The sequence below is a fragment of the Arachis ipaensis genome, chromosome B10 (genome assembly GCF_059453495.1).
Source record: "Arachis ipaensis isolate K30076 ecotype BB chromosome B10, ASM5945349v1, whole genome shotgun sequence".
Taxonomy (NCBI): Eukaryota; Viridiplantae; Streptophyta; class Magnoliopsida; order Fabales; family Fabaceae; genus Arachis; species Arachis ipaensis.
Genome location: NC_142435.1, coordinates 63,851,142 through 63,871,647, shown reverse-complemented (window position 1 = coordinate 63,871,647; position 20,506 = coordinate 63,851,142). Strand labels below are relative to the sequence as shown.

Below are 20,506 nucleotides of genomic sequence, written 5' to 3'. Positions count from 1 at the left end.
AATTCAATCAATACCAAACATCAAAATTAATCTCATTTCATCTCAACTTCAATCTCTCACACCATCTTTACAAATTTCAACATCATGATGCATCAACATATTCCAAAAAATTATCAACTCATCATAATCCACATCATTTATCAACAATCTCAACACTCACCTTCAATTTACCAACACCATCAATATTCATCATCAATCATTAACCATATCAACAAACCCTCATCAAAAACAATAAATCACACATTCATCATCAACCTTTATAGTCATTAAATACCAACAATCATCATCAAACTCATATATTCCTCATACCAAAACTCCACATCATCATCACTATCATACAACTTATCCCGAAACATCAATCTCACATACAATTAAGCATACACCCAAAATATTCAATCCTATCTTAAGGTCAACTAGCCTAAATTTTCAGAAACATTACATATTACATAAAAAAACCAAAACCATACCTTGGCCGATTCCCAAACGCCCAAACAACAAATGAAGCCACCAAGCTTGATCCAAAGCCTTAACCAACTCCAACAAACACCCAAAACTCAATCTAACATCATATATATACCAAAATCAAAACTTAGAAACCACAACATACAATATTAAAAGGGTTTATGAGCAAATTTACCTTGTCCAAAGAGGATTAGGGCAATTTCCAACAATCACCTAAACAACAAAAACCACAAAACTTGCTCAAAAACCAAACCCAAAAACGTGCTGGAATCTAGGGCACGAAACTCGGGAGTGAGTTTCTAGTTCTTACCAGATTTTCTTAGATATAAAGGAAGATCTCGTCGAGAGCTTCGCATGGCCGCAAACGGCTCGTCAATCGGAGGTCCGTAGCTCAAGTTATGGCTCTCGGAAGGTGGAGGTGAATAGTGAAACCCCCACTCCTCTCTTCTCTCTTCTCATCAGCGCCTCTCTCTTATTTTGGGGAGAAAATGAGCTGATATATGTTGGGCCTTGGGCCCGGTCCAACCCGTTAGCATTTTTAGCCCGTTTGGCCCACTTTGGGCCAAAACCTTTAAGATTATTGTCCGATTTTCGATTCTAAATTATTTTTATCCTTTCAAAATAATAAATCAATTTTTCCAAAATCTTATTTTTTCAAAATACGCGGTACTGGACAGACTAGAGTCGGTATTGCCAGCTTAAGTGCCAGTACGCATTTTTACAAAAAATTTTCGAAAAAGATATATTTTCCAACTCAGAAAAATTCATTGAAACCAAATTTCATCTTTATATTTTCAAATTAAAACTTCTAAATTTTGAATCTATTTCAGGTACTAAAATTTATTTTATTAAAATGGTTTTAAATGAAAAACTCCCGTTCTTACAACACGCAAGGCAAAGGAACAACCATTCAAAGGCTATTGTGGAAGTATCTCCTAGTGAATCTGCTCTTACCAAGACCTTGGGAGAGATGACCACCATTCTAAAGCAAATTCAACAAAATCAACAACAATCTCCACCACAACAACAACACCAATCGGGAGCTCCACTAAGAGTATGCGGTATTTGTTCTTGTAACTCCCATTACATGGATGAATGCCCACAACTCCAAGAGGATAACACATTGGCGGCTGGTGTACAAATCCCCATACTTTGTACAGCTAAACCAGCAAGTGCACTAGGTCGTCCAAGTAATACCTGAGCGAGTCAGGATCGATCCCACAAGGATTGTGGTTTGAAGTAAGCTATGGTTATCTTGTAGATCTTAGTCAGGCAGATAGAAGATTTATTGGTTTGAGTTTGGTTAAAATCATAAAAGGAATGAAAAAGGTTAATTAGAACTCAGAAGTTGTGTAAACTTTGGTAAGAAGGTGGTTGAGGCTTGGAGATGCTTTGTCCTTCTAGATTAACTCTGGTATTACTGTCTTCTTTAATTGTTAATGATTTCTTCTATGGCAGGTTGTATGTGATCAACGTCGTATGGCCGCGGTCATTAATCTCCTCTGCTTCAGATCAAATGCCGGGTCAGCGGTCATCTAATCAGAACGAGGGTGAAGCTCTTGCAGTCCATTCTCCTTAATGATCCTATTCAAAATGCCATAGACAAGGTCAAATCTTCCAGATCAGAGAATGCTGTGACTTTGGGTTCTAGCCTCTACCACAGAGACCCTAATCTCCCCACACCTTGGCTGAACTAGTGTTTCAAGAAGTCCCCAACGAAATGGTGGCTTAGCCGTCTAAGAGATGTATAATCAAGTTGGCGGTTCGATGCTTTCCAGTCACGTATCCACACAAACCCAAGAAGACACGGGTGGTTGTCAGGCACACGGTCTTAGTATGAAGAACGGAGCTGATTGTCACTGATCATCCCATTCATCAAGTTGAAGAACGAATATACATGTTAGAATTGAATCAAACACGGATTGAAGAGAAAACAGTAATACTTTTATTAATTCATAGAATTCAGCAAGACTCCTCCCCTCAACCTAGGAGGTTTAGAAACTCACACTGATAGGAAAAAACAATGATAAACGAAAAATATGGCATAAAGGGCCTGCGTCCCCTAATGAAAGGTGTAAAAGTTCTTTAAATACTAAACTAATGACTAGGGATTACATAAGAAAGGGTAAAACAGTCTTTTAGTGCTAAAATCCACTTTTGGGTCCCACTTGGTGAGTGTTTCAACTGAGCTTTGATAAGATTCACGTTCTAGGAGGCCTCTAAGGCATTGAACATTGGCTAGGTGGTCCTCTTTAGGCGTTTCAGCGCTGGTCTCCTCTTTTCGGTGTTGGACGCCTGGAGAGGGTAGGAGGCTGGAGTTGGACACCAATTTTGGGCCATCTATTATGAAGCAAAGTATGGACTATTAAACATTGCTGGAAAGCTCTGGAAGTCAGCTTTCCACAGCCGTTCATCAGAACTCATGCATCACAGAAGTGCATGCAAAGGAACCACTACAGGCTATATATGAGCCTTGGCTTCCTTTAGTTCTTGGATAGGGATTTCTTGAGTGGGTAATGAACAAGTAGAGGGTGTGCTTTTACTGGCGTTCAACGCCAGCTCTGCTGGCTCTTTCGGCATTGAACGCCCATCCGGGATGTCATGGCCGGCGTTCAATGCCAGCTTCCCTGTCTGTTTGGGCGTTGAACGCCCAGTGAGGGCTTTCTCATTGGCATTCAGCGCCAGAGTTCCTACTTGTTTGGGCGTTGAACGCCGAGCCAGGGTTCCCTGGCTGGCGTTCAATGCCATCTCTGCTGCCAGGATGGGCGTTGAACACCCAGTGAGGGCTGCCTCACTGGCGTTCAGCGCCTCGCTCTTAGCCAGTTTGGGCATTGAACACCCAGTGATATCTTCTTCACTGGCGTTCAATGCCTTCCCAATCTCTCCATATTCAGCCTCTTCCTCAGTGGTGATGGCCTTGCACTCTTCTCTTGGGTTTACTTCAGTGTTACTATGAAGAGTGTCAAGAGGAGTCTCAGGGTTCCTCTTGCTCATTTGACCAATCTGTACCTCCAAATTTCTGATGGAGGACCTTGTTTCAGTTATGAAACTATGAGTGGTGTTGGAGAGGCTAGAGACCAGAACGACTAAGTCAGAAAGGCTTTGCTTAGGGGTCTCTATATTCCCTTTAGAAGATGGGAATGGTGGTCTATTGTTGAACCTATTCTGGTTCCTTCCACCTTGATTATTATTGAAGCCTTGCTGAGGCTTCTGTCGATTCTTCCATGAAAGGTTAGAATGATTCCTCCATGAAGGATTGTAGGTATTTCTATAGGGTTCTCTCATGTAATTCACCTCCTCTATGGTGGTTTGATCAGGATCATAAGCTTCTACTTCAGAAGAAGCTTCCTAAGTAATACCAGCTGCAGTTTACATTCCGGTCAAATGCTGAGAGAGATCATATTGACCTTCTGGGTCAAGATCTTGTTCTGAGCCAATATGGCTTTTAGAGTATCAACTTTAAGAACTCCTTTCTTCTGAAGTACCCCATTACTTACAGGGTTTCTTTCAGAAGTGTTCATGAATTGGTTGTTTACAACCATCTCAATGAGTTCTCTAGCTTTTGCAGGCGTTTTATTCAAGTGGAGGGATCCAACTGCAGAGCTATCCAGTGAGATGTCAAGAAAGAAGAGGAAGATAGAAGAATGAAGATAGAAGAAGTAGAAGTAGAAGGAGAGTTCGAATAAATAGAAGTAGAGAGGAGAAGATAGAAATAGAGGAGATAAACAAGAATTAAAATATTTTTGTTTTTATTTTATTTATTTATGTAATTCAAAAATTAAGGTTAATTAAATAAAAAGAATTGAAAATTAGTTAATAAATTTCGAAAATAGAAGAGAGAGAACAAGAAGAAAAATTTCAAAAATTAGAAGAGAGGATAATTAGTTAGGATGTTTTGAAAGAGAAGAGAGAGAAGATAAGTAACTAATGAAGAAAAGATTTGAAAATAAGATAAGATAGAAGATTAGAAAAGATTTGAATTTAAAATTTAAAATTTGAAAATTAAATTTTGAAAAAGTCAACAAGATAAGATAAAGATTTGAAAAAGATTTGATTTTTGAAAAGGTTTGATTTTGAAATTTGAAATTTGAAATAAGATAAGATTAGATTTTTTAATTTTAAAGAAAGATAAAAAGATAAGACAAGATTTTGAAAAAGATAAGATTTTTGAAAAGATTTGATTTTGAAAAGATTTGAATTTTGAAATTTAAAACTAAGATAAGATAAGATAAAAATTTAAAAATTAAAATTTGGATTTTTTATGTAAATTTTAAAAATTTAATTAAAATAAAGATAGAAAAGATATTTTTTTTATTTTTGAATTTAATGAGGAAAGAGAAAAACAACAAAAAGACACCAAACTTTAAAATTTTTAGATCTAGGACCCTAAGTTTTCGAAAATTTGAAGACAAACACCAAAAAGACACCAAACTTAGAACTTTTAAGATTAAAACACAAAGAAAAACAAGAACACTTTGAAGATCAAGAAGAACACTGATGAGCAGATATTTTATACAGTTTTTAACATCATTTTCATATAGTTTTTAGTAGTTTTTATTTAGTTTTTATTAAGTTTTTATAGGTTTTAGTGCTAAAGTCACATTTTTCGATTCTACTATGAGTTTTTGTGTTTTTGGGAAATTTCAGGTATTTTCTGGCTGAAATTGAGGAGGTGGAGTAGAAGTATGATTAAGAGATAGAGAAAGCACTGCAGATGCTGTTCAGATCTGACCTGCCTACATTCGGAAGAGTTTTTCAGGAGCTAAAGAAGTCCAAATGGAGCGCTCTCAATGGCTATGGAAAGCTGACTTCCGAAGCTGTCCAGAAATATATAATAGTCTATTCTTTGATTCGGATTAGAAGGCCCAAAACTGGCGTCCAACGTCAGCTTTCTGCCCCCTTCCAGATGTCCAGCGCCCAAAGAGCAGAGCCTAACCTCCAAAGGCCCAGAGAGGACCCCTGGCTAGCATTCCATAGCTAAGACACCTCAATGCACGTGGATATCATCAAAGCTCAGCCCAAAAACTCCCCAAGTGGGCCTCAGAAGTAGATTTTAGCACTAAATAGACTGTTTTACCCTTACTAGTCATCTGTTTAGTATTTAAGGGATTAACTTTATGTACTTCAGAGTCTTTAGACCACTTTTCATCACTCTCTGATTTAGGAGAGCCCCATACATGTTTTTATCTTTGTTTTTATTTTCAGTATGAGTTTCTAAACCTCTTAGTTTGTGGGGAAGAGCCCTGCTGAGTCCTATGAACTAATTAAAGTACTATTTTTTCTTCTTCGATTCGTGTCTGATCTATCTCTAAGATGTATATCCAAATCTTCATCGTGATGAATAGGACGATCTAACAAATTAGCTCTGTTCATCACATTAAGACGAACGTGCCTGATAAACACCCGCGTCTACTTGGGTTCGTGTGAATACTTGGCCGAAAAACACAAGCCAACAGCTATGGATTTACATCTCTCAGACTGTTAATCCACGATTTCGTTGGAGACTTCTTGATACATCAGTTCAGCCGATCTCCGGGGAGATTAAGGTCTCCGTGGTATAGGCTAGATCCAAGAAGCAGCGTTCTCTGATCTAAAAGATTCTACTTTGTCAGTGGAGTTTTGAGTAGGATCGCCAAGAGAATGGATTGCTATGCGCTTCATCCTCCATTGGATTGAATACCAAGGGCCCTGGCGTTCATTCTGTAGCAAAGGAGATCAAGGACCATTGGCGTGGCTTTGATCATTTACAGCCTGCCATAGAAGAAGATCATTCACAAGCAAAGAAGACAGTAGTACCAGAGTTACTTCAGAAAGACAAAACAACTCCGACTCTCAACTCTATTCCTTCTATTAACTTATTCCTATTGATGTTTTTAAAGTATAAATTACTATAATCCAACTCCTTCTGATTTTTCTTGAGTAAGACCTGCAATACAACCATAAGCTTGCTTCAAGCCACAATCCTCGTGGGATCGACCCTGACTCGCTCAGGTATTACTTAGACGACCCAGTGCACTTGCTGGTGTTGCTGCTGTTGTACGAAATAGTGTGGATTTTGCGTACAAGCGCAACCAAGGTTTTGGCGCTGTTGCCAGGGATTGTTGAGTTTAGACAAACTGCCAGATTGTTTTGCTCCCTAGATCAGGTAATTTTCTTTTATTTTTACTTTGTTTTGTTGAGACTTTTATTTTTTTTATTTTTATTTTCTTCCTCTATTTTTTCGAAAATTTCTTAAAATTTTTTCAAAAATATTTTTCTTTTCTTTGTTTAATCCTTGCATTTTTTGAATGTGTCTATATTCTTGGTTTGAGTCTTTGAGTCTTTTAATTTTATTTTTCCTTCTTTAATTTTCGAAAATTTCAAAAAGGTTTTTCAAAAATATTGTTATTTTTGTAGTTCAATTGGCTAGAGCGTTGTGTTCATGTTCTTGGTAATTTTTGTTTCTTTAAGTCTTTCTTTCTAAAAACTTTTCAAAAATAATTTTTCTTAGTTAGATCTTATGTCAAGTCTTTAAGTGTGGTGTTTTCTTTTTATTTTTCTTGCAACTTTCGAAAATTTGGTCTTAGTTTTCTAGAAATTTTAAGTTTAGTATCTTTTTTTGTGTTCTTAAGTTCTTTGAGTCTTTAAATTTTTGTTCTTTGTGTTCTTTTGAGTCTTTAAGGTGTTCTTGAGTCTTGCATGTGTTTAGATCTTAAACTTTTTAAGTTTGGTGTCCCTTGGTGTTTCCCTCCAAATTTTTGAAAATAAAGGGGCTTTAGATCTAAAAATTTTAAGTCTTGTGTCTTTTTTTTGTTTTTCTCTTTCATCATAATTTCAAAGATAAAAAAAAATATATTTTCTTATATTTTTAACATAATTTTCAAAGTTTTTTTCAAAAAAATTCAGATTTTGAATTTCAAAATTTTATCTTATCATATCTTAGTTGTCAAGTTTTCAAAAATCAAATTTTTCAAAAGTAAAAATCATATCTTTTTCAAAAAATCTTATCTTTTTCAAAATGATATCATATCTTTTTCAAAATTCAAAAATCTCATCTTATCTTTTTCAAATTTCAATTTTTTTTTTAAAAAAATTAAACCTTTTTCAAAATCAATTTTCTAATCTTATCTTTTTGTTTCTTATCTTATCTTTTCTTACTTCTAATTTTCAATTCATATCTTTTTCAAAATCAAATTTCAAAATTTTATCTTTTTAAAATCAATTTCAAATCTTTTTAATTTCATATCTTATCTTTTTCTAATTTTAATTCTAATTTCAAAATCTTTTCTTATCTTACTTTTTATCTTATTTTAAATTTAAATCTTTTGTTTTTTATTTTTATTTTTATTTTTATTTTTATTTTTATCTTTTCTTAATTAATATCTTATCTTCTCTCTTATCTTTTTCAAAACCATCTAATTAACTTTTCCCTCTCTCAATTTTCGAAAACCACTCCCTCTTCTCCTCTCTTCTTTTTCAAAACTTCCTAACTAACTCTCTCTTCTTAAAATTTTCGAAAACTACTTATTTTCTCTCTCATCTTTTTCAAAACCACCTAACTAACTATCTCTTCTATAAATTTTCAAAAACTACTTCTTATCTTCTCTCTCTTCTTTTTCAAAACCACCTAACTAACTTTCCTCTCTCTCAATTTTTGAAAATTAATTCTCCCTCTCTCTCTTTTATTTTCGAAAATTTAAAGATTAAAATTATTATTTTAAATTAATTAACTAATTTTTTGAAAATTAATTAATTAAATAAATAGAAAAAAAATATTTTAATTTACTTTTTCTATTTATATATTTTTTCTTCTCATCTTAATTATTGTTATCCCATATTTTCAAAATATACTTCTCTCTCTTCTTCTATCATCTCTTTTAGTGTCTTTCTTCACATCTCACTTGGAGCTTCTTGCCAATTGGCATAGAAAGCTCTCTTGTGATTTCCTTTCTTTATTTTCTCTTATCTACTATATCCAAGGTATTTAGCCTATACTTATTTTCTTTATTTTTATTTTTATTTTTAATTTTTATCTTCTTCTTCTTCCTCTACTTCTGACTTTAAGGAGGAGCTTCTTCCCTATTAGTGTGGTCTCTTTCTTTTTTTATTTTCTTGTTGTTTATGACCAGGAACAGGGATAAAGAGCCCCTCTTGACTCCTGATCTTGAACCTGAAAAGACTTTGAGGAGGCAATTACAACAAGCTGAAGCACAACACTCCGGGAGAGACCTTTCAGAAAGTTTTAAACAAGAAACAGAGGATATGGCCAAACCATAAGAGGAGCCCAGAAAGGTCCTTGGTAATCTCACCATGCCTACCTCTGACTTTTATGGCAAAAGCATTGCTGTACCTGCTATTGGAGCTAACAATTTTGAGCTTAAGCCTCACTTAGTCTCTCTTCTGCAACAGAACTACAAATTCCGTGGACTTCCACCGGAAAATCCACATCGATTCTTAGCAAAATTTTTACAGATATATGATACTGTAAACACTAATGGAGTTAATCCTGAAGTCTACAAGCTTATGCTTTTTCCCTTTGCTCTAAGAGACAGAGCTACTTTCTGGTTGGATACCCAACCTAGAGAGAGTCTTGACTCTTGGGAAAAGCTTGTAAATGATTTACTAGCTAAGTTCTTTCCTCCTCAAAGGATGAGCAAGATTAGAGTGGAAGTTCAAACCTTCAGACAAAGAGAAAGTGAATCCCTCTACGAAGCCTGGGAAAGATACAAGCAGCTAATCAGGAGATGTCCTCCTGACATGCTCTCAGAGTGGTCCCTCATAGGCGTGTTCTATGATGGGTTGTCTGAGATATCCAAGATCTCCTTGGATAGCTCTGCAGGTGGATCCCTCCACTTGAAGAAAATTCCTACAGAAGCTAGAGAACTCATTTAGATGGTTGCAAACAACCAATTCATGTACACCTTTGAGAGGAATCTTGTAAACCATGGAACCTCTTAGAAGAAAGGAGTTCATGAAGTTGATACTCTGAATGCCATTGATGCGGGCAGAAATTGGTGAATTAAAAATTATTAGAATATATGCGTTGCAAGTATAGTTCTTAACTCGCCAGAAATCTACCGCTCAATTTAGAAAGGTGTCACAGAAAATTGAAATTTAAAAAACTGGGAGTATGAATCCAGGTCGTCTCCCGAGTTGCAGGAAAGAGCGCTATTTTATTAATCAGATGTTTTTGAAAAGGTTTGAGTTGAGTAAACAGGAAATTAAATTGATAAAATTGAATAATGTAAACAAAAACCTTGACTGGGAGTTGATTACATGGAAGCCCTATTCTTGATGGAACATTCTTAAGATTAATTGACAATTAAGAGTTATTTTGTTTAGTTATCCTTTACTAAGTGAAGGAAGGTGAAACCAGTTGGAATGCTGTTCTATTCACAAGTCCCAATCCACTCTAGGGAGGACTGGTGTCAGGAATTAGAGAGCAATCCAACAATAACCCAATTACAATCTTTCTCTTGAACCTTACAACTCAAGGGTTCCTTTCAATCAACTCCCCATCAAGTTAGGGAACTACTCACTCATTGTGAAGGTAAAATTCATAGCATATGAAAAGGAATTGAAGCAAGACATTGTAAATAAAAATTGAAAATAATCAATTAAAAATAAAAGTGATCCTTGTATTAAATAATCCTAAAAATATTCCAATGGTAAAATTAAACAAAGCAAGGAACATGGAAGAGTAAGCCAAGTAAAGAAAACGAACTAGAATGACGAAGACATGATGAGGTAATAACTCTTTTCAATATCCCAATGCAAAAAGCTAGAGAAACTAAAATCCTAAGAACTATGAATGTGTAGAGAGAAAACCTAGGGGAGGAGCAAAACTAGATCTAAAACTAAAACTATATCGAATGAATGTTTTTTTTGGTTTCTGCATGTTCTCTGGCTCTAGTCTACTGTTCTGGGTCGGGAACTGGGTCAAAATAAGATCCAAAATCGCCCCCAGCGAATCTGCAAATTATGCAGATCGCGCACGTCACGCGATCGCGTCGCTCATGCGGACGCGTCATTCGCGTTTCTGCTTTGCCACGCGGACGCGTCGTCCATGCGGCCGCGTCACTCATGCTATTCCATGCCGCACGGTCGCGTCATCCATGCGGCCGCGTCGCTTCAAATTGCTCTCCTCCGCACGGTCGCGTCATCCATGCGGCCGCGTCGCTTCTCGCTTGTCATCTCCTCAATTTCTTGTGTTCCTTCCATTTTTGCTAGCTTCCCTTCAAATCTCCAACTCATTCTTGCCCTATAAAGCCTGAAACGCTTAACACACAGATCACGGCATCAAATGGAATAAAGGAGAAGTAAAATGTATAATTAAAAGTCTCTAGGAAGCAATTTTCACTCATGTAATAATTTCAGAAAGGAAATATAAATGCATGCTATTTTAATGAATAAGTGGGCCAGGATCATGATAAAACCACACAATTAAACACAATATAAACCATAAAATAGTGATTTATCAACCTCTCCACACTTAAATATTAGCATGTCCTCATGCTTAATTGAAGGAGATAAAGTAAATAAGTATGAACATGCAGAAACTCATGCAATGCAATGCAATCCTATATATATATGAATGCAACTATATGATTCTTGTCCACTTGATCAAAAGTAAATAAGTTCTTTAAAACAATTATAATTCAAATTCCACTAATTCAATTCTTATAAAGTAAGAGTAGATAAAAATGCAAGAGGATAGCTCATGAAAGCAGGGAACATAGAAATTCAAGCATGGAACCCTCACTGATGGTGTGTGTACACTCTAGTCTCTCTAGTGTATAGGGTAATCACTCTATCCTTCTCTAATCATGCTCTCTTACTTTTGTTTTTCTCCTAATCAATCAACAACAGTTAACATACCAATGCAAACATCATGAGGTTTTTTCAAGGTTATAATGGGGCTAAGGTAAAGGTAAGGATACATATATGGTCAAGTGAGCTTATAAATTGAATCTTTAATTAACCCAAGCTTCAAGCCAACCTATATATTTTACATAACTTTAGAATTCATGCCTAGCTACCCAGAGTTCCCCTTTTACATTCCATACTTATGTATCAACTTTTTATTTTAATTTTTATCATATGTGCATTGGGATAATTTTGTCCCCTTATTTATTTATTACTTTTTTCTTTTTTTTTTAACATAAAAATAAACATAGCTTATCAATGCACATAGATTTTTAATTCTTATAGTTTCACATGAGTAGGTATCCAAATTCCCATTGTATTATCATGACACATTCCCTTAATAACTTTTGTTCCCACAATTTCCCATACTTAACTAGCACACACAATTCTATCTTAAGCTAACCAAAGATTCAATTTGGGATATACAATTGTTTTTCCGCTTAAGGCTAGTAATGTGGTGAAATATAGAACAAATGGGATTTAAAGGCTCAAAGTGGTTAACAAAGGTAATTGAAAACGGTAGGCTTAATTTGGATAAGTGAGTTTAAACAAAAGATGGCCTCAATCATATGCAAGCATATAAATATAATAAATATTGGACATATAGGATGAAACAAAATACAGATTACAATCATAGAGAAGTAAACACACAGGAATAAAATAATTATGGTTAAATAATGTAACCATGCATAAAGGCTCAAATCTTCACAGGTTGTGTTTTCTTTAGCTCAAACATCATGTTCTAAATATTACTTCAAGCAAATTTATCATAAAAATTTTAAAAATTAGTGAAATTTTGTTCCAAAGATAGAGTCTTAGAAGAAACTTATTGTCTTTTCAATCAAGTAGAGCATGCATGCAACTAACCTATTACTATGCAATTTATCCTATTCTATAAAGGAAAGAAAATCTAACTAAATATCCTAATTTATTGGTGCTAGGGAAGAGAAATTACCTCCGGAAGTCAGGTATTGACCGACCTCCCCACACTTAAGGCTTTGCACCATCCTCGGTGCCATCTGTCAGGAACAGGGGTGGGCTGGTTGCAGTATCTCCACAGTTGGGACCATCATGGCTCCTTGTGCTGGTAAAGGAAGTGAAGTCCGGGGTGTCTGAGTCCTTGAATTTTCCCTTGAGTAGCTCCTTGAGGTGTTTGAATCGGCGCTCGTTACGGTGCTCTCTTAACTTCGCTTTCTGTTTTTGCCGATCCAATCTTTTGATTATCTGCTGGAGCAGTGCATCAGTTGTAGGTGCCTGTGGTGTTGAAGAAGGAATATCTTCAACTAGAGCAGTAGGAAAGCTTGTAGTGGCTGCTGGAAGTCTGAGGTACTTCCCATTGGGGACATACTGATCATCCCGTGGAAGCATGGCTTTGGTGTCTCCAGCTCTATAGGAAACTCCGGCTGCTGAGACAAGATCTGAGACCAAGGCGGGAAAAGGTAAGTTGCCCGCAATTTGTACCTGTCCCATGGCATTCCGGATATGTCTTGGTAGATTCAGAGGTTGGTCTGTAAGGATGCACCATAGTAGAACGGCCATGTCCGCTGTGAAGGAGGACTCATGAGTGCTTGGAAAGACGTAATGGGACATGATCTGTGCCCATACGCGAGCCTCCAAGGTAAGTGCTAAAGCCAATATACCCTTAGGGCGGGTACGATGGTATCCGTAGATCCAACGGCTGCCAGGTAATGCGATAACTCTGAGAACATCTTCCCAGTCAAATTGGTACTGCTGGCGCTTGAGTGTGGCTTCTTGAAAGGTGTCCATTCCTTCTGGAATAGGGGGAAGACTTAGAGCTTGTCGAATGGCCTCTTCTGTAATGGGGACTTGCTTCTGACGGACAAAGACAGATTGCAGGGTAGGCAGGTAGAAGTTAGAGTAGAACTCGACTACCCAAGAAAGATTGACCTACTTCTGTTGTCTCTGTAGGAAACCCCATTATCTTCGTTCAATTTGTGGCTCAACAAAAGTAGCAATATTGGGTGGGAGGATAAGAAGGTGTTCGTTGTTGTAACTCCTTTCAGCTAGAATAGGGAACATCTGCTCACAGTAGCGATTTAGAAATCGCGCAGTGTCCTTTGCTGGAAAGGCTTTCTCCTTTTCATCAACCTTGATAATCCTCTTAACTCTTTTTGTTGAGGGCTTGACTGCAGTTGAAGAAGGCTCCGCCACTAGTGCTCTTTTAGTTCCTCTTCTTGCTGGTGGTTTGGGAGTAGCTTTCTCTTTTCCTTTCTTGGTGGCCATCCTGAAAAAGGGAAGAGAAAGTAAATTAAATTTAAAGAGATATATAGCAATGAAGAGAACGGAAAATGATGGTTATAAATGCACATTAAAAGGTAAATGATGTTAACACACGCTCATGAGTACATGTGAAAGATCATTAATGGAAAATAGTTAGTGCATATGATGACAAGTAAATGCAAGGTGTTTATTGGCATGCCGGCAAAGGGCATGAGTAGCATAGACCAAGCATTACTTTGTAACAAACCATCACATTTGTATTGATAATTAAATTCATTTAATATAATAGTAAAGGGGATTTGTGAAAAGCAAGCATTGAATAGTAGAATAACATAGAGAAGTGCATAATGCCATATGGGCTTTTTTACAAACACATAGCATGCAAGGTAAATAAAGTATAGAAAGTATTAAAGTGAACATGCAAGTAACCCTTTAAAGAAAATAATATATAATTGTCAAGCAATTTGCAACAATCCACAAGCATATAAGGAAAAATAATGACTCAAATAAAATTCTAACACCATGTAAAAAGGAAAGAAGAAGAAAGAAAAAGAAAAGAAAAAAAATAACATATAAAATAAGAAGAATGATAGAAAAGAAAAGGGTGAAGAAGAAAATAAAACCTTGTTAATAGAGGTGAGGGAGAGAGAGTGAAAGGTGAGATAGAAGGAAGAAGGGAGGAGGAAGAAAAAAGGAGGGAAAAGAGGATTTAAGATTTGGAGAAGAAAAAGATATGATAATTGGCAAAATCAGGTTGAGCTGTGCGGCGCAAGCGACGCGGCCGCGTGGGGCACGTGTTCGCGTGATTGCGCTTCAAGTAAGGAGACGCGGTCGCGTCGGTCACGCGGTCGCGTGACCCATGTTAGGCTTCTGGCGCGAGTGCAGCCTCGTGCCTGCACAACTCTCTGTTCAAATTGATGTATTTGCCGAAATTGGGGTGACGCGATCGCGTGGGGCATGCGATCGCGTGAGTGGGTAGTTTATGGTGTACGACACGGCCGTGTGGGACATGCGGTCGCGTGAGGGGGATTGTGCGTCCAGCGCCAGTCCAGCACCACTCTAGCACAACTTTCAGCTGTGCACCCGTTTTACGTTGAAAATCAGGGCACATGGCCGTGTGGGGCACGCGGTTGCGTGGGAGGCCATTATGCCCATACGATGCGGATGCGTCGGCGACGCGGTCGCGTGGGCTGTTTTGTGCCACTGGCACTCCTCCAGCCACGCTCCAGCATGACTCTCTGTTCGTTTTTATTTTTCTCTCCTCTCCTTGCCACGCGGACGTGTCGCTGATGCAGTCGCGTCGCGTAACTTTTTTTTTTAAATATGTAAATGCAGATGCACGAAAATACTAATAAAGAGAGGACCTATTGAATAGGAAAAACTAAAAATAAAGAAAAGAACGATGATACCATGGTGGGTTGTCTCCCACCTAGCACTTTGCTTTAATGTCCGTAAGTTGGATGCTCCACTAGCTCAGTCTGTGGCTATGTGGGGATCTTCCAAGAGGAAGATCTCGAGTTCCTTGTCTTTCTTCCACTTTTCGCCATGGTACAGCTTTAAACGATGTCCATTAACTTTGATAAGCTCCGAGCTCGAAGGATGGATAAGGTGATAAACTACGTACGGTTCAGCCTTCTCTACTCTGTATGGACCTTCCAATCTTGATCTCAACTTGCCTGGCATGAGCCTCAGTCGAGATTTGTAAAGGAGGACTGAGTCCCCAGGTTGGAACTCTTTCCTCTTGATGTTCTGGTCATGTACAGCCTTCATCTTCTCCTTGTGTAATCTTGAGTTCTCATAAGCTTCTAGGTGAAGGCTCTCCAGTTCTTGTAGTTACAACTTCCTTTCAGCTCCGGCTTTCTCAATTCCCATATTGCACTCCTTGACTGCCCAAAAGGCTTTGTGCTCTATTTCTACCAGGAGATGACAAGCCTTTCCATAAACTAAACGAAAAGGACTCATCCCAATGGGTGTTTTGTATGCTGTTCTGTATGCCCAGAGTGCATCTTGTAGCCTGGTGCTCCAGTCTCTTTTATGAGGCTTTACTATCTTCTGCAAGATACGTTTTATCTTTCTATTTGACACCTCGGCTTGCCCATTAGTCTGAGGATGGTATGCTGTTGCAACCTTATGAATTATCCCATGCTTCTTCATTAGTCCTGTTAGTCTCCTGTTACAAAAATGGGTGCCTTGATCGCTCACGATTGCTCGTGGTGATCCAAAGCGACAGATAATATGGTTTCTCACAAAGGAAATAACAGTGTTAGCATCATCAGTGCGGGTAGGAATTGCTTCCACCCATTTGGAAACGTAATCCACAGCTAACAATATGTAAAAATAACCATTAGAATTTGGAAATGGACCCATGAAGTCAATGCCCCAAACATCAAAGATTTCACAGAAAAGTATATATTGTTGAGGCATCTCATCCCTCTTGGATATATTACCAAATTTTTGGCATGGGGGGCAAGATTTACAAAATTCAGCAGCGTCTTTAAAAAGAGTAGGCCACCAGAATCCATAGTCTAAGATTTTTCTAGCAGTTCTTTAGGGGCCAAAATGTCCTCCACTCTCAGATGAGTGACAGGCCTCTAAGATGGACTGGAATTCTAATTGAGGCACACACCGTCTAATTACCTGATCAGTACCACATCTCCATAAATATGGGTCATCCCATATAAAATATTTAGACTCGCTTTTCAGCTTGTCTCTTTGGTGCTTAGAAAAGTTTGGAGGAAATGTGCGGCTAACTAGATAATTAGCTACAGGTGCATACCAAGGGGATATTTCAGATACTGCTTGCAGGTTATCAAATGGAAAATTATCATCTATAGGAGTAGAATCATCCTTAATGTGCTCAAGGTGACTCAAATGGTCTGCCACTAAATTCTGGTTACCACTCCTATCCTTTATTTCTAAATCAAATTCTTGTAATTGTAGTATCCAACGTATAAGTCTTGGTTTGGACTCCTTTTTAGCTAATAGATACTTTAAAGCTGCATGGTCCGAATACACTACTACTCTAGTACCAAGTAAATAAGCTCGGAATTTATCCAGAGCAAAAACAATAGCAAGAAGCTCTTTTTCAGTAGTAGTATAATTGGACTGGGCAGTGTCTAAAGTCTTAGACGCATAAGCAATAACAAAAGGATCCTTACCTTCGCGTTGAGCCAGCGCTGCTCCTACTGCATGGTTGGAAGTATCGCACATGATTTCAAACGGCTGGCTCCAGTCTGGTCCTCTCACAATTGGAGCTTGAGTCAGGGCGGCCTTCAGCTTATCAAACGCTTGCTTGCAATCTTCACCGAACTCGAACTCAATATCCTTCTGTAGTAATCTGGATAAGGGAAGTGCTACCTTACTAAAGTCCTTAATAAATCTCCTGTAAAAACCTGCATGGCCAAGGAACGAACGGACTTCCCTCACAGAAAAGGGGTAAGGTAAACTAGAAATAACATTCACCTTTGCTGGGTCTACAGAAATGCCATCATTAGATACCACATGTCCTAATACAATCCCTTGTTTTACCATAAAGTGATATTTTTCAAAATTCAATACAAGGTTTGTATTAACACATCTATCTAATACTCTAGATAATCCATCTAAGCAAAGGCTAAAAGAATCACCATAAACGCTAAAATCATCCATAAAAACCTCCATACAGTCCTCAATAAGATCAGAGAAAAGACTCATCATACACCTTTGAAAAGTAGCTGGTGCATTGCATAAGCCAAAGGGCATTCTTCTGTAAGCATAAGTCCCAAAAGGACATGTAAAAGTGGTCTTTTCCTGATCCTCAGGAGCTATATGAATCTGGAAATAACCTGTGTGACCATCTAAAAAGCAATAATGTGATTTACCTGACAGGTGATCCAGCATTTGATCAATGAATGGAAGTGGGTAGTGATCCTTACGGGTAGCTTGGTTGAGACGCCTGTAATCAATGCAGACTCTCCAAGCATTCTGAACTCTAGTTGCTATGAGCTCTCCATGCTCATTCTTCACTGTAGTGACTCCAGACTTCTTGGGCACCACTTGTACTGGGCTAACCCATTCACTGTCTGAAATGGGATAGATGATACCTGCTTCCAATATTCTGGTCACTTCCTTTTTGACAACTTCCAAGATAGTGGAATTCAATCTTCTTTGGGGTTGACGGACATGTCTTGCTCCCTCTTCTAAAAATATTATGTGCTCACATACTTGAGGGTTGATGCCTACTATGTCTGCCAAACTCCACCCAATTGCCTTCTTGTGCCTCCTCAGTACATCAAGTAACTGCTCTTCTTGTTGAGAAGTAAGTTCCCTCGCAATGATAACCGGAAACTTCTGCTCATCTTCAAGATAAGCATATTTGAGATGTGGAGGGAGGGGTTTCAACTCTAACTTCTAATCATGGGCAGGCTCTGGATTATCTGGAGCTTGTGGAGATGGTGAAATGCCCTCATTGTCAGTTAAGAGGGTCCCCACACTTGGACCTTGTCCAGTGTGCCTCTCTTCTAATTCTTCCTTGTGAACTGCAGCTAAAGTTTCATCTATGACATCACACTGGAAAATAGAATGATCTTCTGGAGGGTTGTTTATAACTCCATTCAGATTGAAGATTACTATTCGGCCATCTATTTCAAAAGAGTATGTTCCTGAAAAAGCATCCAATTTGAATTTTGATGTCTTCAGGAATGGTCTTCCAAGTAGGATTGATGATGGCTTATTTGAGTCATTATAGGGCATCTCCAAGATATAAAAATCAGTGGAAAATGTAAGCCCTTTAATGTTCACTAAAACATCTTCAACAACTCCAGCCACTGTAATAATGCTTTTATCTGCTAACACAAAACGAGCTGCCGACCTTTTAAGGGAGGGAGCCTCAAAATATCATATATAGACAAAGACATTATACTAACACAGGCTCCTAAATCACACATACAACCATAAATTACTACTCCACCAATAGTACAACTAACTATACAAGGACCTGGGTCACTACACTTCTCAGGTAATCCTCCCATTAAAGCAGATATGGAACTACCTAAAGGAATAGTTTCTATTTCATGAATTTTGTCCTTATGTATACATAAATCTTTTAGAAACTTTGCATATTTAGGTACTTGTTGAATAACATCAAAAAGAGGAACGGTTACCTCAACCTTTTTGAATATTTCTACCATTTTGGGATCGGGTTCCAGTTGCTTCCTAGGCTTCCTTGCAAGTTGTGGAAATGGAATAGGAGTATTGTTTTCTGTAGTGTCTGCGCCTCTTGGTGCTTCCTCCTATGGTTGGACTTCTTCTTTTCCAGCTATGTCCTGTATGTCCTCTTCCTCTTTAACATCTTCTATTTCCACTACCTCTTCAGCTGAGGCGTGTTCTGGTGAGCTTGGCTCCTCCTGATTCCTCTCCTACAGTGTGGTTCCAGACCTCAAGGTGATGGCATTAATGCCTCCCTTTGGATTGGGCAATGGTTGAGAGGGGATTCCAGTGGAGCTTGAAGGTTGGTTACTGGAATTTTGCATTGATCAAATCTGTGAAACAAGAGCTTGCAAAGTAGAGGTCAGACCATTCAGACTGGCATTAATGTTATTCATAATGTTATTTTCCATGGTCTGTTGTCTCCACTCAAAAGATTGTAGTAACTCTTCATTAGGAGATAAAGAAGAATGAGTAAATTGAGAGGTCTGCTGTTGGGTATTCTGTGGTCCTTGGAATTGCCTCAGGTGAGGTGCTCTGTAAGGTTGGTTCTGCTGTCTATTGTTGTTATTATTCCACCTCTGATTTCCCTGATTATCCCTACCTCCTCTATTATTGTTGTCCCTCTAATTCTGGTTAGAATTGTCCTGCCATCCATGGTTATTATTTCCACCTTGATTGTACCCTTGGTTGGGGCGATCATAGAAGTTATGAGTGGATGCCACCATGTTGTCTTCCTGTTGGAGTTGCGGGCATTCATTAGTATAATGGCTATAATCAGCACAAATTCCGCAAACTCTCTGTGGGACTAACTGTTGGCTTTGCTGTCCTGGAGAAGGTTGAGCTTGCTGAACTTGTTGTTGATTCAATTGCATCTGCTTCAGCAAGTTGGTCATCTCACAGATACTCTGAGTTAGAGCAGTAGTCTCTTTGCTAGAGGATACTTCTGCAACGGCTTTTGAACGGCCTTGCTTCTGTCTGTGATTCCTAGTGGATTCAGCTAAGTCGCTGATCAATTGCCATGCTTCATCAGTGGTCTTGTACTTTTTCATAGACCCATTGTTAGCACTTTCCAATATGGTTTTATCTTGGGGCCTCATGCCCTGTGTGACATAACTGAGTAACACTATCTTGTCAATCATGTGGTGGGAGCATGCTTCCAGAAGATTATTGAAGCGCTCCCAATATTCAAAGAGAGTCTCATTGTCATCTTGAACAATAGTGGAAATATCTTTCCTTAGTTTATCAGTAACTTCAGATGGAAAGAATTTCTCCAAAAACTCTTTTCTGAGCATATCCCAGTTAGATACATTTGCTAGGGGTTGAGTGTAGTACCACTCTCTTGCTTTTCCCTCAAGAGAAAATGGGAAAGCTTTCAGCAGAATTGAAGTTTCATCTGTACCACCTCGCCTGACAGTAGAACAGGCTGCCTGGAAATCTCACAGGTGCTTGATAGGCTCTTGAGCAGGTAAGCCATGAAACTTAGGCATCAAATTGAGTAGTGCGGTCTTTATTTCGAAATCTGTAGCCAGCGCTGGGTGATGCGCTTGAAACGGTTGCATTGTAAAATTAGGGGCTCCTTCCTCCTGGATGGTAACTCTCCTAGGTTCTGCCATGTCTTCTGCACGTGAATCAACCGAATCAGTAGAACGGGAGCTGGTTTCTTCCTCAAGTTCACTTTCAGATCCGCCCTCAGAGCGGACTAACCGATACC

The 20,506-nt window shown here is 38.2% G+C and overlaps 1 non-coding gene across 1 annotated transcript; it reads left to right on the top strand.

Moving 5' to 3' along the window:
• The first annotated feature begins 19,928 nt into the window (after window positions 1-19,928).
• LOC148580294 (small nucleolar RNA R71) lies at window positions 19,929-20,036 on the top strand. The gene has a single exon (XR_015899216.1). It is a non-coding gene; the product is annotated as a small nucleolar RNA R71 (small nucleolar RNA).
• Window positions 20,037-20,506: the final 470 nt, after the last annotated feature.